At 40.2% G+C, this 15,407-nt stretch overlaps 1 protein-coding gene and 1 non-coding gene across 2 annotated transcripts in view; both read left to right on the top strand.

Annotated features, from left to right (window-relative positions):
* SCRG1 (stimulator of chondrogenesis 1) overlaps positions 1–15,407 on the top strand; it is a 136,006-nt gene that overhangs the window by 75,839 nt on the left and 44,760 nt on the right. The gene's annotated exons all lie outside the window — the stretch shown is intronic.
* Positions 755–856, top strand: LOC123573744 (U6 spliceosomal RNA). The gene has a single exon (XR_006698482.1). It is a non-coding gene; the product is annotated as a U6 spliceosomal RNA (small nuclear RNA).

The raw sequence follows: 15,407 nt of genomic DNA, 5'->3' as shown, positions 1-15,407 counted from the left end.
TAACAATATCGCTGATCTCATCCGAAATGTCTCTAAGTATTGGGAAGCTGCGATGGACTGAATGTTTGCGTCTTCCTAAAATTCACATGTTCAAATCCTAATCCCAGTGTGATGGTATTTGGAGGTGGGATCTTTGGGAGATAGTTAAGTCATGAGGTGTAACTCTCATAAATGGGATTAGTGGCATTATAGGAAGAAACCAGAAAGCTAGCTAGCCCTCTTTTCACCATGTGAGGACACAGCAAGAAGGTGGCTGTCTATAAATCAGGAAGAGAGCCCTCATCAAAAACCCTGCGATGCTAACACCCTAATCGTGGACTTCCAGCCTCCAGCACTGTGAGAAAAAAATGTCTGTTGTTAAGCCAGCTGACCTATGGCCATTTGTTATGGCAGCCTGAACTGCCTAAGACAGAAGCTATGAAGCTCACAGTGGCAGATAAAAATTTTCTAAAATTCATATTTTCACTTGTAAACTCAAGATTTTATCACTGACAACATTCCTTGAAGTGACTGTCTCACGTGGTTCATTTTAGAGAAAATATCTGCCAAAATTCAATCCAAAAACCATAGTCCATCAGTCATTCTTTCAAGTAAAGATGGCAGTCTATGAAAAAAATGAGGCTTGTTAAGCTCATAACACAAATAAGCACAAAAGTTCTTATCCGTCTGACGACCGTCTTGCTTTGGTACACAGCAGAAGTACTTTATATGTGCTTCTTATTTTGTGTCACAGAATATTAAAAATGTGTACACTGTGCTCGCTTCAGCAGCACTTATACTAAAATTGGAATGACACAGACAAGCAGGACCCTTGCACAAAGATGACATGCAAATTTGTGCAGAGTTCTATATTTTGCTTTCCTTTTCTAATGTTTATGGGTATGGAAACTGAGCTGTGATGAGTGAGGTAACGTGCCTAATTGAGGAACCTTCTGGCTTCAAATCCTACTCCCAACTCCTCCTCCAAAACCAAAACATATATATATTCAAGGTCGAGATTTAATAAAAGCAATAATTTTATTGATTCTTTTATGACCATTCTTCATTAAAATTGGCTTTTTCCCCCTTGAGTGCTTAGCATCAAAGAATGCAGTGACTATTAGTAGAATTAGGTGTCACTGCCTTGTTTCATGCTGAAGTGCCAGCAGTTTTAACCAGCTTTTGCACCATCAATGCAAACATCAACTAAATGAAAAAGGCAAATACATAATGTCTTAGTATTATTACAAAATGGTTTTGACCTCATAGACCCTCTGAAACTTAATGCTTATGTTGGAAGCAGGTTCATCATAAAGAAAATAAATGATTATTAGCATTCCCAGGGACACAACAGGGGAACTATTACCTTATACTTCTGTATCATCTGATCCTTTATGATTTTTGTAGTTCTAAAAAAATGAACAAATAATATACCTGGAAGTGTCTTCATTAAAAAGGGGGAGGGGGCCTGAATGACGTCTCAAGAACTTATCACGTGAACCCAAATCTCCTTAAAATTCACCTTAAAGTCCGGGTGCAGTGGCTCATGCCTATAATCCCAGCACTTTGGGAGGCCAAAGTAGGTGGATCATGAGGTCAGGAGTTCAAGACCAGCCTGGCCAACATGGTGAAACTCCATCTCTACTAAAAACACAAAAATTAACCAGGTGTGGTGGCATGCACCTGTAGTCCCAGCTACTCTGGAGGCTGAGGCAGGAGAATCGCTTGAACCTCAGAAGCAGAGGTTGCAGTGAGCCGAGATCCCACCACTGCACTCCAGCCTAGAAGACAGAGCAAGACTCCATCTCAAAAAAAAAAAAAAAAAAAAAGTCTCCTTAAAGAGCGTTATGAAAATGTCTCCTAAAAATCCTAATGGATTCAGTGACTTGCATGAGTATTTTCTTTTTTTTTTTTTTAGCAAATTTCTTTTTATTATTATACTTTAAGTTATAGGGTACGTATGCACAATGTGCAGGTTTGTTACATATGTATACATGTGCCATGTTGGTGTGCTGCACCCATCAACTCGTCAGCATGAGTATTTTCTGTATTTTCTGTAGTAAAACAATGTAGAGATTATGAAGATGTAAGATAAGGACTTCATATAATGTATATATGTATACACACATATTAATTTCAGTTTGGTGTAGCTAATTATGTTGTTCGAATTCATCAATTTATATGTACTATAAAAACTTTATATAAATGTAGCTGATTTGACATGGCATTTTTTTATCATTTCAGTTAAAAATTGGACACTGTATTCTTTATCAGAAATGTAATTCAAAGCGTATGACTTTTCCCCATAGAGAAGCCAAACTCAACTTATATCATTTTGGTATCATTTTAACATCTTCTTCCAGGAATACAACAGTATCAATTACTATGCTTTCTTGGAAGGAAGAAAAAGACTAAATGGCTTACACAGAAGGACATTTATTAATTTCCATAGTTTGGAGACCAGAATAGCGTGGGTTCCAGGTCATGTAGGTCAGGGTCTCTCTTCTTGGCGATTCTCTCAGCCTGTTGTCCTGCATCAGGTAGGTGGCACAATGCCTGCTCCCACCACAACAAGATGCAGAGGAAAACAAGGGAGAGGCTCTAACTGTGCCTCTTTAGAATTAAGGAAACCTTTCCCAGAGGTCCCCACTATATTTCCTTCATGTTTCCTTAACCAAGATTGGGTCACATGCACACGTCATTTTGACCAAGTCACTGTTGAGGGAAATAGTATGACCAGCATTGATTGAAACCAGAAATCAGAAAACTACAACCAAAGGCTAAAGCCGGCCTAGAGCCTATTGTTGTAAATAAAGTTTTATTGTAACACAGCCATACTAATTCATTTATATATTGTCTATGGCTGCTTTCTCATGCAACTGCACAGTACAATGGTTGTAACAGAGATCATGTGCCTGCAAAGCCTAAATATGCACTATGTCCTTTATGGAAAATGGTTGCTGACTGTTGGTGTACAGAATTATTCAAGGAAGAATAGATGATGACAAGTTAACCACAATGACCCCTACAAGATAGAGTAGTTCTAAAAAAAAAAAAAAAAAAACAAGCTCCTGGCCAGGCGCTGTGGCTCACGCCTGTAATCCCAGCACGTTGGGAGGCCGAGGCGGATGAATCACCCAAGGTCAAGAGTTTGAGACCAGCCTGGTCAACATGGTGAAATCTCATTTCTACTAAAAATACAAAAATTAGCCAGATGTGGTGGCGGGCACCTGGGATCCCAGCTACTTCAGAGGCTGAGACAGTAGAATCTCTTGAAACTGGAAGGCAGAGGTTGCAGTGAGCCGAGTTCTCACCATTGCACTCCAGCCTGGGTGATGAGAGTGAAACTCCATCTCAAACACACACACACACACACACACACACACACACACACACACACACACACAAGCTCTTTGCCCTTGAAATGTTAAGATAAAGCTAATAGTATATATGACACAGTCCTGAACATATAAATTATGTGTCAAAGATTGCAAGTGCTATAAAAATGCAGAGGAATCCAAGCGCAGTGATGCAAGCTTGTAGTCCCAGGTATTCACAAGGCTGAGGTGGAGGACTATTTGAGCTCAGGAGTTCAAGGGCAACCGAGAAACATAACAAGACCCCTTCTCTTAAAAAAACAAAAAAAGATTCAGAACAGAAAGTGATCACTAAAGACAAGGCAAAAGTATTTTCAGTTCAAGACCGGCCTGGACAACAAAACAAGACCCCTTCTCTTAAAGAAAAAATTCCAAAGAAAAAGTGATCAATAAAGGCAAAGTGATAATATTTTTAAAGTACACAAATTCTCCCCTAAAATGTTTCATGAGCCACCCGTACAGAATGCTGGTCTATTTTGACTTAGCTTCCTTGTGTTTTAGTGTTTTAGTGTTTTCTATTGACAGGCAGGTGAGCAGCATACCAAGGGGCAGTCTGGCATCCTTCTGTTTGTGGACACTATTACAGTATTACAGGCCCTGTTTTCCCCCAGGCTTTCTTATGTCTTCTTTAACCTTAATCATTGCATAATACAAGGGCTCATTCTAGATAAAAATGTACAAATTTTATCTTTGTTGTCCAGCTATGTTGATACAAGTCTCGTATCATTTCCTTTCTATTCTGTGATATTTTTCTCCCCTTTCCACCTATTAGAATGTCTTACACAGATCTTATAAGATCCGAAAAGCATTCATGGTAGGAGGTAATACTAGAAGCCTCACTCCAGTCAGCAGGATATGCATTAAAGAGAATAGAAAATCCTTGCGTTAACTAGAAAGGAATCGGTGTCTACTTCTTGTTATCCTCAAAATTACCACTTTTAGGTACTTTCCTAACCTCATACTTCAAATGTGCACTATTACACCTCAAGCATTGCACTGAAAGACAAATACTGAATGGTGCTATGGTTTGAATGTTCCCTCTAAAACTCATGTTGAAATTTAATTGCCTATGTAACGGATTGGAAGATGGGGCCCTTAAGAGGTGATTAGGTTGTGAGGATCCTGACCTCATGAATAGATTAATGCCAGTGTGTTAATTACCTCAGGGGTGGGCTCCTGATCAAAGGATAAAGTTCAGACCCCATTTCTCTTTGTCCCACATGTTCACTTGCCCTTCCACAATCATATGACACAGCAAGAAGGCCCTCACCAGATGCAGCCCTTTGATATTGGATTTTCCAGCCTCCAGAACTGTGAGCCAAGTAAAGTTCTGGTCTTCACAAATTACTCAGTCTGTGGTGTTCTATTATAGCATCAGAAAACAGACTAAGACAAATGGATAGAAAAACATGGAGACATGCTCTTCAAATTCCTATCCCATCTGCTCTACAGGACTCCTCAGAACACTAAGTTTGAACATTAGGTCATGACTTCAGATATCTCGTGAGTTCCTTGAGATGAGAACTAGATGGGAAGCAGTTGTAGTAGTTTGAAGAAAAGAGAAAGATCTTGCATCATCTGTTCCATCACATGATCCCAAATGTATTTGTCCCAGCAGTGACTCTCACTCAGGCCATTAGCAGGAAGCTCTAAGAGGCACGTCGGAGACATGGTTGCTCCTAGGAAGTTGCATGTCGTCACTCTAAACCTAAAATATAGATGAGGATCTTCTTTCTAGCAGAAATAAGGCAAGGCAGTAGAGATCCCAACAAGGTTAAATATTAAATTTCAAAGCTGAGAATGAATCAAAGGCCTGAAATTAAGTCCATTTCAGAGATCCAGGCAGGCAAATTCCCAGAGTGCAACTGTCAGGGAATTTAAGATCCAAAATATTTCTTCCTGTCCAAGAATGTTTAAACCTTTTTATTCAATTCAATAACTATTTCTTGAGTGATTATTGTGAGCCAGAAGTTGAACTATATGTGGGATAGAGCCATAAACAAAGTCAACATGGTCTCCTTTGCTATGGATTTTACGGTCTATCATGTATATTACTTGTTTTGTTTTGCTTTCCCTTTTTAGAATGCAGACTTTATTTTTTAAATTGAGAGGCAGGGTCTTGCTGTGTTGCTCAGGCTGGAGTGCAGTGGCATGATCATAGCTCACTACAGCCTTGAACTCCTGGCTGATCCTCCTGCTTCAGCCTTCCAAAGTACTGGGATCACAGGTGTGAGCCACTGCACCCAGCCTAGACTACAGACTTTTTGAGGACAAGACTTATATTGTATTCATCTTCTTAATTGCCTCACACCTAGCAGAGTGGTTTACACATAGTTAATACTCAAAAAAGTTTACGGAATTAATGAATGACTTGACTGAATAAATGAAGTCAGTTCTGATCTTAATACAGTGATCCTTTATACTTTTTTTATGAGCAAAAGTAGTCCCAGACCCAAAATTAGAGAAAAATAAGAGGACTACAGGTGTTCCACATTTAGTTAGAATCAGGACAGAGGGGCTGGGACTACAGAGAGATTCTGGCACCAGGAAGTGTTAATGCGATATATATTTAGCACATGGACTCTAAATATTTCACAGCTGAGACTACAGTAGGATTGCCTGGATTAGAGCCGTGACGGAGACTGCCACAGGAAAAAGACAAAGTAAATGTTTGAGACTGAACCTGCTGTTAACTAAAATAAGTGACACAATAAAATTTTGTGTGTAGAAGGTATTTTTAGCCTCCTTTACGTGTATTACACATGTTTAGGTGATGAACCGTCTTATTTCTCTTTTAACTTTCATTTATCCTTCAGGATACAGCTCAGCTACCATCTTCTTTTCTAGGAAACATCCTTTGATCATCTTTCTGATTTGCCCTCATCTGAACTCAATGCCCTATACTGCTTTGAATAGTTCCTTCCAACCCCCAAATTCATGTCTACCGTGAAACTGTGGAGGTGACCTTATTTGGAAATGAGTAGTTTCAGACCCAATCAAGTTAAGATTAGATCATACTGGATTAGGGTGGGTACTAAATTCAGTGTGACTGGTGTCCTTATAAGGAAGGGGAAATTTGGACCCACATAGAAGAGAAAGCCGTATGAAGATGAAGGTGGAGATCAGAGTGATGCATCTAGAGGCCAGTGAATGCCAGAGATTCTCAGCAGCTACCAGAGGCTAGAAGATGGAGGAAGGATGCTTCCCTAGAGATTTCAGGGGGAAGGTGGCCCTGTTGACATGTTGATTTTGAACTTCCTGTCTCCAGAACTATGAGAGCATAGATGTCTGCTAGTTGGTTTGTAGTGATGAGGTACAGCAGCCCTAGGAAACCAGTAGAGAGCCCTCTCCTCTTACATCCACCTATGCTCAACACCACCACACCATATTGAATATGTCTTTTTGTGTATATTTCTCCCCTCCCACATTATGACTTCTTGGAGAGAAAAGCATAGCTTACTGATTTCTGTGTCCTCAGCACCTAACACACTATCTGTCAAAATAAATGTTATTAAAGTAAACCGATTGAGCCAGGACTGGCAATTCCAAATGTCCAACAAAATTCAAATTTGCCATGCCTGCCAAAATTTCAAATTCCCACTAACCCATGTCAAAGCCATGCCCACTCCCCTAGAATTAGCCTACATATTCCACGGTAAGGAGTAGGAGAGTAGTAACAAAATATGGAAAAGCAAATTTATTACTACTTTGTAAAGCCTTTAGTAGATGAAAAATGTTTCAATCCACACGGATTCTGTAGAGGGCAAAAGTTAGAAATGAAATTCTTTACGGTAAACATACTACTAACCACTCCCCTAAACCATTGTGTGTGAAAAACAAACAAAAAGAAACCTGTAGGGTTTCTCATTTGCCAGGCAGTGAAAATAGAGAGAAACTGAGTTTGCTTAAATACACCAAAAAACTAATTTTGACAGAAATATCACCATATTTTTGCCGAAATACAGCTGACACATCAGAAGGACTTCTCTGAAGCTTCACCTAGAGATGTTCACAAGTTGACTAGTTGGATTTAGAGCTGCAGAAGAAGTACCCCTATTACAACCTGAGAGGAAAATCATTTCCATGCAGACAGTGTCATGTGTCCTTGTTCAAAAAAAGAAGGAAGAATCATTAAGCACGTCACTACCTCAAGTACCTCAAGTATCTGACAGGAACATCTGATTAGTTGAGTCAGGCCACATGCCCGTGTTTTTGCCAGAGAGAAGGGACAAGAATTATCTGTCCACCTTTACCTATCATGGTAGGAGGGGAGGACATATCTCCACCTATTTGCCCCAAGTAAGAAAACTTTTATATTTCTAAATACAGCTTTCTCTTTTGCAATTACATATTTATAATAGTTTTTGAAATAATATAATAATGTATATTATTATATATTTGTATTGTATATGTAATACATATAATTATACGTGTATAATGCATATCTATAAAAAAATATTTTTTTTTAAACAGGGCCTCTCTCTGTTGCCCAGGCTGAAGTGCAATGGTACAATCAAGGCTCACTGCAGCCTTGACCTCTCAGGCCCAAGTGATCCCTGCCTCAGCCTCCCAAGTAGCTGGGACCACAGGTGTCCTCCATTGTACTTGACTAGTATTTTAAATTTTTTGTAGAGACAGGGTCGTCCTATGATGACCAGGCTCATCTCAAACCCCTGAACTCCTCTGATCCTTCCACAGCAGCATCCCAAAGTGCTGGGATTACAGGCCTGAAAATCTTTAACACAAAAAAAGGTTTATTCTTGGATCATTTAAATGGGTATTCCTGACTCGTTGGAAGTGTTCTTCCAAGCAGTAATGTTTTGGGACCCAGGTTCCTTCCATCTTGTGACTCTGCCATTTTCAACTGTTTCCAAGAGGCCTGAACTTATGTTCATTAATCTGGAAGAAGAGGAAAGAAAGCACATGGATAATCACTCCTGGGAGGCTCGTAGGAGGACAGACCCAGAGGTGTATACATCACTTCTGCGCACATTCTATGCACTAGGACTCAGACTCATGGCCACTTCTAATTGGAACTGTTCTTCGGAAACCACGTAGGTGTCCAGGAAGAAGAGGAACCCGGTTTGGTGAACAACCAACACAGTCTCTGTCTTAGTATCTACAATAATGATTGTCCACTACAACATCTTAATATTTTATGAAGTCTTAAATAGAAAGAAGTGAAATATCATGATCAAGCTTTGCAAGAATTAGGTAGATCTATGAAGTCCCAAAAGCAATAATTGAAAGAAAAAAACTGAATTAAAAAAATCCAAGATTTATTGAAAAATGTCAGCTTTGATAAAAACAGGGCCTGCAAATATTTAGAATTCCATCAAACATTTAGATGGTGTTTTTCTGACTTTCTCCTGGATGTTTGTTATTAAGAAAGTAATGGTTGTTCATGTCCTTTGTAGGGACATGGATGAAGCTGGAAACCATCATTCTCAGCAAACTATCACAAAGACAAAAAACCAAACACCGCATGTTCTCACTCATAGGTGGGAATTGAACAATGAGAACACCTGGACACAGGAAGGGGAACATCACACACGGGGGCCTGTTGGGTGGGGGGAAGCGGGAGGGATAGCATTAGGAGATATACCTAACGTAAATAACGAGTTAATGGGTGCAGCACACCAACATGGCACATGTATACATATGTAACAAACCTGCACGTTGTGCACATGTACCCTAGAACTTAAAGTATAATAATTTTAAAAAAGTTTAAAAAAAGAAACTCATGATTAATATATTAGTCATTGTTTAATCAATTTGTTGCTGAGTTCATTATTTTATCAAAACAATCTCATTTCCAATCAAAGTTTAAAATTTAAAATAATATAAATATAACAGATGACAGCAATTTTGATTGAGATTTAGTTTTAAACTGCAGGCTCCCTTATAAAACACTTAGTGGGTCAGACAGAGTGGCTTATGTCTGTAATTCCAGCAATTTGGGAGGCAGAGGTGGGCAGATAGCTTGAACCCAGGATTTCGCAACCAGCCTGAGCAACATGGCAAAATCCCGTCTCTATAAAAAATACAAAAAAAAAAATTATCTGGGCATGGTAGCAGAGGCCTGTAGTCCCAGTTACTCCAGAAGCTGAAGTAGGAGAATCACCTGAGCCCGGGAAGTCAACACTGCAGTGAGCCCGTATCATGCCACTGCACTCCAGCCTGGGCAACGCTCATGACACCCTGCCTCCAGAATTAATTAATTAATTAATTAAAAAATTAAAAAGCTCAGTTGTCAACGTTAGGTTACCAGTTTTTGCTATGAGAATGGCTGAAGCTACACAACCACCATTTTGATCAAACCAGTTGACCTTTCTGATAGCGTCCATAGCAAAACTACGAAGTCTTGGTGTTTCTTGGAATGATGTGGTATAGCAGGCCTTATGGATCAACTGAAGGAAAGCTAAGTTCACTGTGACATTTGAAACTGTTCTCTTTATGCATCTTGGCACTGCCTACGTTTTCTGTTTTATTGTTGCTGCTGTTTTTAAATCGGTGCTTCTACACTGTCTTTTCCTGGAATTAAGATTAAGGTAGCCAGGTGGGGACTATGTCTAAATTGTATATCTTTAATATATAAAGGGAAAGATTGTCATCAGCCTGCTTAAAAGATAGCATACATGAACTCAAACAAGATCAGCCTTTGGTAATTCCTAGCTTCTGGTACAGCTTTTCTTTTTTTCCGTTTTCTTTTCAGCTAATGTATGACCCTAATAAATTACCACTCTAATTGGGTGTTTGCTAAGTCAATTCAAAAACAGAGTTATTTAGGAGGGCAAATGAGTGAATAAGACCTTTTGTTTTTCTTAAGGCATCTCTTAAAACCTAAACGTTAATTACAAACCATTATTACAAACCTTCTTCTCTTATTTCATGACATCGGTGGCTAAATGTTTCGGCCTTTCTTTGGGTGTAAGTTATTGTGTTAAGTACTGCCAGATCAAGTAAGTGGTATGTGCTTTATTAAATATGCTGTTCAGCAAGCAAGGTTTGAAAAATTAGAAAGTATGCCCAAACTGTTTTGTTTTGACCTACTCTGTGTGTGTGTGTGTATTTTGGTTTGTTTTGTGTGTCTTACATAGTAAATTGTCCTAAGATTGCTCAGTAACACAACTTCATGCTCTGGGAAGGTGGGGTAACATTTGCTTCTTCTCTAAATTTAGTCAGCAGAGAGCATATAATAGACCAAAGACAGGAAAGCAGGAGGTGATGTTAGCATAAAGAGAGACTGCCTTTTCTGTCTTCCTGGATTCCACAGAGAAGAATCGCAGCCTCATTACTGAGCAATGAATGTTTCCGGTTAGTTTGGGTGTGGAAGCAAATGAGAAGGGGAGAGGGGAAAGCCAGCAGCAGGCTTGGACGGCTAACTAATCTATTACAGTCTGGGGAGATGCTTAAATGATTGAAGCGATTAAAATCAACACACCTGGAACACCAGGGGAAAAAACTGGAGAAGAGAGATTAATGAAAATCCAAACACATTAACAGTTGTAGTATCTACATGAAGCCTGCGAAGTTGGTGGTTCAGCCAGGCATGAAGGTGTCTTACTCCCTTACTGAAAAACAAGTAAACGTACCCTACAACACACACAAATGATTTGTGTGCAGATGCTGACATGGCTTCCAGTTTACCCATCCCACATACACAAATAGCTTATGCACTTTTATGGGCAGTATATATGTTTATACCAAAAAGAAAGAATGCATAGAGAATGACTGTTTTGCTTCAGTGTTTGGTGAACGTTGATGGAACTTAGTGAAATAGAACATTTATGACCATGAGAAATGGCCCTCTGGGGAGTCATATCCCTGCCCACGGCTGGAGGTAAAAGGCTGCAGTGACAGCGCCGGGTAAGAGAGGGACAGAACAATAGGTTCTGTGAGTTCGAGAAGCAGAGGTTGCCCTCACTGGGTGGGTGGTAAGAGCATCAGTCCTGAGCAGCACATAACTCAGAGAGAAGTGATAGATTCGTGTGGAATGTGCATATAACAAAGGGCGTAAAGCAAGAGCAAATTATAAGTGCACTTGAATCACCCAGTGTGCTGAGGATTTTTCCTGCCAAAGAGATTCCACTATTGAAAAGCCACACGCCTGGTGGATTTCCTGATCAAATCCAGAACACTAAGTAACACGAACTAACAAAATGATATAACCCAAACCAGACTCCAGCAAGCGATTGGCTGACTGAATCAATCAGAAAACGAGGAGTTTTTTCACCCTTTTAATTAAAATAATTAATTTTGGTGTTTGAATTAAAAAGAATTTTAATACAGTTAAATCATTGTGCCAATTTATTCCAGCTCTTTCACTGCCAAAACTGAAGCAGGGGCTGCTTCAGTTTCTCTGCCTTCTCTTTGTGATGACCAAGGTATAAAGGTATCTGTTGCACTGAACTTGTAACTTCACATTATTCTTATATGTCTTGGTCCTGAGTTATTTGTCATCCTTCTGTCGACTGTGAGCAGAAAGTCCTTGATTTTCTTAATTATGAGAGGCATGGCGACAAGACAGGGCCTGCACCAGCAGTGCCAGGGAAACACCCTTTTCCCCCTTTCATAAGAGTGTTTAAAAAACATCAAGATTCTCCTTTGCTCTGTATTTCATTTCAAAGTCACAAACCAAGAAAATGGACTCTGACTAATATTAATTCTACTCTTTTTTGCAGCCTACATTGGCGATGTTCTTATATTTATTTCATTTTCCATTCACCTGACAAGCCCCTGGCAGTCTCCGTGGATGGTTTTGAAGTCAGCTGCCTGGTTACTATATCTCAGACTCACACACAGGTAACAGCCTGAGAAAAGCTTTGCACTGATGAGTGAAAGGCCCACTTTGGACCCTCATATCCCAGCATCGTGAGAGCAGGGTGCCCCTCGGAGCCCCGGTGACCCGACAGGGATGTCCAACCACCACAACAGAACTTGCCAGGACCTCCTTGGCTCTGAGGATTCATGATTGGCTTTAACACTGGGTGGAGGATGATCAAAAGCCCTTCAAAAATCAGTCTCCTAGGGAAACTCCATTGTCTTTCGTCTTTTCTAGCCCAGTGTTTTCCAGACTGCCCCCTACCAAGATAGTGACTGTCAACACTGTGTTGCTCCTAGCTCCTCATACTTTAAATGGTGGTGGAGGAGAAGCTGAATCTAAGTTCTTCACACACACACATAGATATATATGCATTTTAATTAAAAGATTTTTATTCTATATAATAGTGAATCCTAAATCTATTAATCATTGGATTCCTTTGATCACATAAGGTGATTTTTCAAAAAATATCAGTTCCTAGGATCCCAATCCTAGCATCTCAATCTAAGACCCCAGCCTGAAACCCGGGGCCTGGGATCAAACTCAGCAATGTGGAATTTTAGTGCCCCCCAGATGATTCTAATAATCACCAATATTTATGAACCTGAGACTTAATTTAGTTTTTGTTTTTTTGTTTTTTTTTTTTTTATTTAGAGACAGAGTCTCACTCGGTTGCCCAGGCTAGACTGCAGTGGAACGATCTTGGCTCACTGCAACCTCTGCCTCCCAGGTTCAAGCAATTCTTCTGCCTCAGCCTTCCAAGTAGCTGGAATTACAGATGCCCACCACCACACCCGGCTAATTTTTGTATTATTAGTAGATACAGGGTTTCGTCATGTTGGCCAGGATGGTATTGAACTCCTGACCTCTGATAATCCATCCGCCTAGGCCTCCCAAAATGCTAGGATTACAGGCATGAGTCACCATGCCCAGCAGTTTAGTTATTTATTAACCAAATATTTTAAAATGTATCTTTGGAAATTCCATTTAGAACATATTGCTTGCACTTCACTCCTGATTCCAATACTTTACCACGTCACACGATCTCGTTCCCCTTTCTTCAAATACATCGTTTACAGTTGTGGCAAATAGAGCCCTGAGAAAGGATTCCTTTAGCTCCCTTTTCACTAAACTTGTGGGATAACATAACTCTTTAAATCAAAAAGGAATTCATAATTCTACTTTTTTACCACAACCCAGATCATCTCCTATTATCTCAAGGAATGTTGTAAAATTTTTGAAACGAAATTCCTCTGAGTTCCTTAAATTTCTAACATTTGAAAAACACTGCTTTAGATTCAAGGAAAGAATTCAAGGCTTCTCCTCCCCTGTCTCCTCTACCCACCCTCCTACCCTTGCCCCATCTCAGAGCCACTCCTGTGGAGGACTGTATTCTTTTCCACCGAGGTCCAGTCGAGAAAATGGACACCACACTAGGTATTTTAACAGAGGGATTTTGATATGGGAAATTTATTACAGAGGTTGAAAGGCTAAAAAGCAAAAAGAGGCACTAAGATAACAGAGATAGAAGGAAGCAACTACCACTCTTGGGGAAGAGGTTGGAGTTTCCAGAACTGTAAGTTGGATGAGAACCTCATAGAGCGGGGACCCATGTCTTGAGGTGGGGCTGCTGCCAAGTCATTGCTGATACATCAGGAGCTTGTAGGACAAGTGTCCTGGATCTGGGCCTCTGACCTCCGAGGGAGGCGCTAGCTGGAGGCCACTGCTCTTCAGACAGATTGCAGTGAGGTTCTAAGAGCAAGGAAAGAAACTGAAGACAGAAGATGACTACTGCTGCCCAGAGAAAGGCCACTGATAGGGTGACACCTAGAAACAGCAAGCAAACAGGAAGAAGGAAAATCCCTGTCCCGCCTGCAGCCCAGAGTCCCCATAGGGCATCCTAAGAGGAAGTTCACCGACCAAGCAAAATACACTTTTCAGAGTCTTGGCCCTTGCATCGCAGAGCGGAGTGTACAGGGCAGGCCGTGTCACTGAGATTCATCCAGCACAGGATCAGACAATCTCTTGGGTCAGAAGAGCAGCAGAACTTGGCATTGGCAGACACAACAAGGTTAAAAGCTTCTGTTTACGTGACTATGTTTTTTTGGAAGGTCAAATACATTTGGGAAAACTATCTTTATAATTTGGAGTATCACAAAGCCTATTAGCATATCAAAGGATCAGAGAAGTCTTGCAGTAAAGGAAACTGCTTTATTTTGTTTAATTATTTCTAAAATTTATTCAGTGTGAATCCCTTCCCCACTCACACACACATATAATATTCCTCAGAACATGCAAACTGTTCTAAATGCTGCTCTAAAAAAAGTTACTAAAGTCCAAACTGCTTTTGTTGGTTTGCTTCTAAAGCTAGGAAAAAGAGAAAGAATATGTATATTAAATGAAATCAAATAATTGGGAAGAAAAACAGAATATCTACAAAGTATTAAATCCAATTATGTTTTTTCATGCTTTCTGATATCTGTAAAGGGGAGATCCTCCTCTGCCCTTTACCACACCATTAGAGAAAAAAATTCCTCATGTAATCCTCAGATAAATCATGAACCACAAGCTATAACAAAGACCACCAGCTTCAACGAAATCTAAGAGAACAAGGTAGTGTTACATGAATCTGCACAAATAAATCATCACACAGCACTCCGAGATGCCCAGCTGCCTTAAACGTATAGGGTAGCTTGAAAATTATACTGCAGGGCAAAGAGTGGCTGTATTTCTACTCAAGAAGGTAAAAAGAAACTCTACTCTCTCCCTTTCTATACCTTTTAGGACTATGGTTACTTTCCACTCCCTCCATGCTTGCCTCAGGCAAGAGGAGGCACCTGACAGAACCGAAACCTAGAGTGTGGCACATGGTAAACTCTGGGGAGCTGGGCTGGAAGGTCATGTAGACACAGGGGCTGAGGCCAGCATTCAGCAGATACAGGTGAATGGGTAGAAAGAGTTATCCACAAAGACAGATACTGAGATAAAAGGAATGACCAGGATGGAGGGGGTGGGGAGAGAGAGGAGAGGAGGAAGAATGAGGAGAAGGGAGGAGAGGGAGGAGAAGGAAGAGTAAGGCGAGGAAGAGGAGGAGGAATCTCCCTTTTATCGATGTCAGGAAACATGAAAGAAGAAAAAAGAAGGAAGGAAGGAAGGAAGGAAGGAAGGAAGGAAGGAAGGAAGGAAGGAAAGAAAGAAAGACGGACCTGTAAAGTATGTAGAAAGAG

Source organism: Macaca fascicularis, chromosome 5 (assembly GCF_037993035.2).
Source record: "Macaca fascicularis isolate 582-1 chromosome 5, T2T-MFA8v1.1".
Taxonomy (NCBI): Eukaryota; Metazoa; Chordata; class Mammalia; order Primates; family Cercopithecidae; genus Macaca; species Macaca fascicularis.
This window is presented reverse-complemented; position numbering and strand designations above follow the sequence as displayed.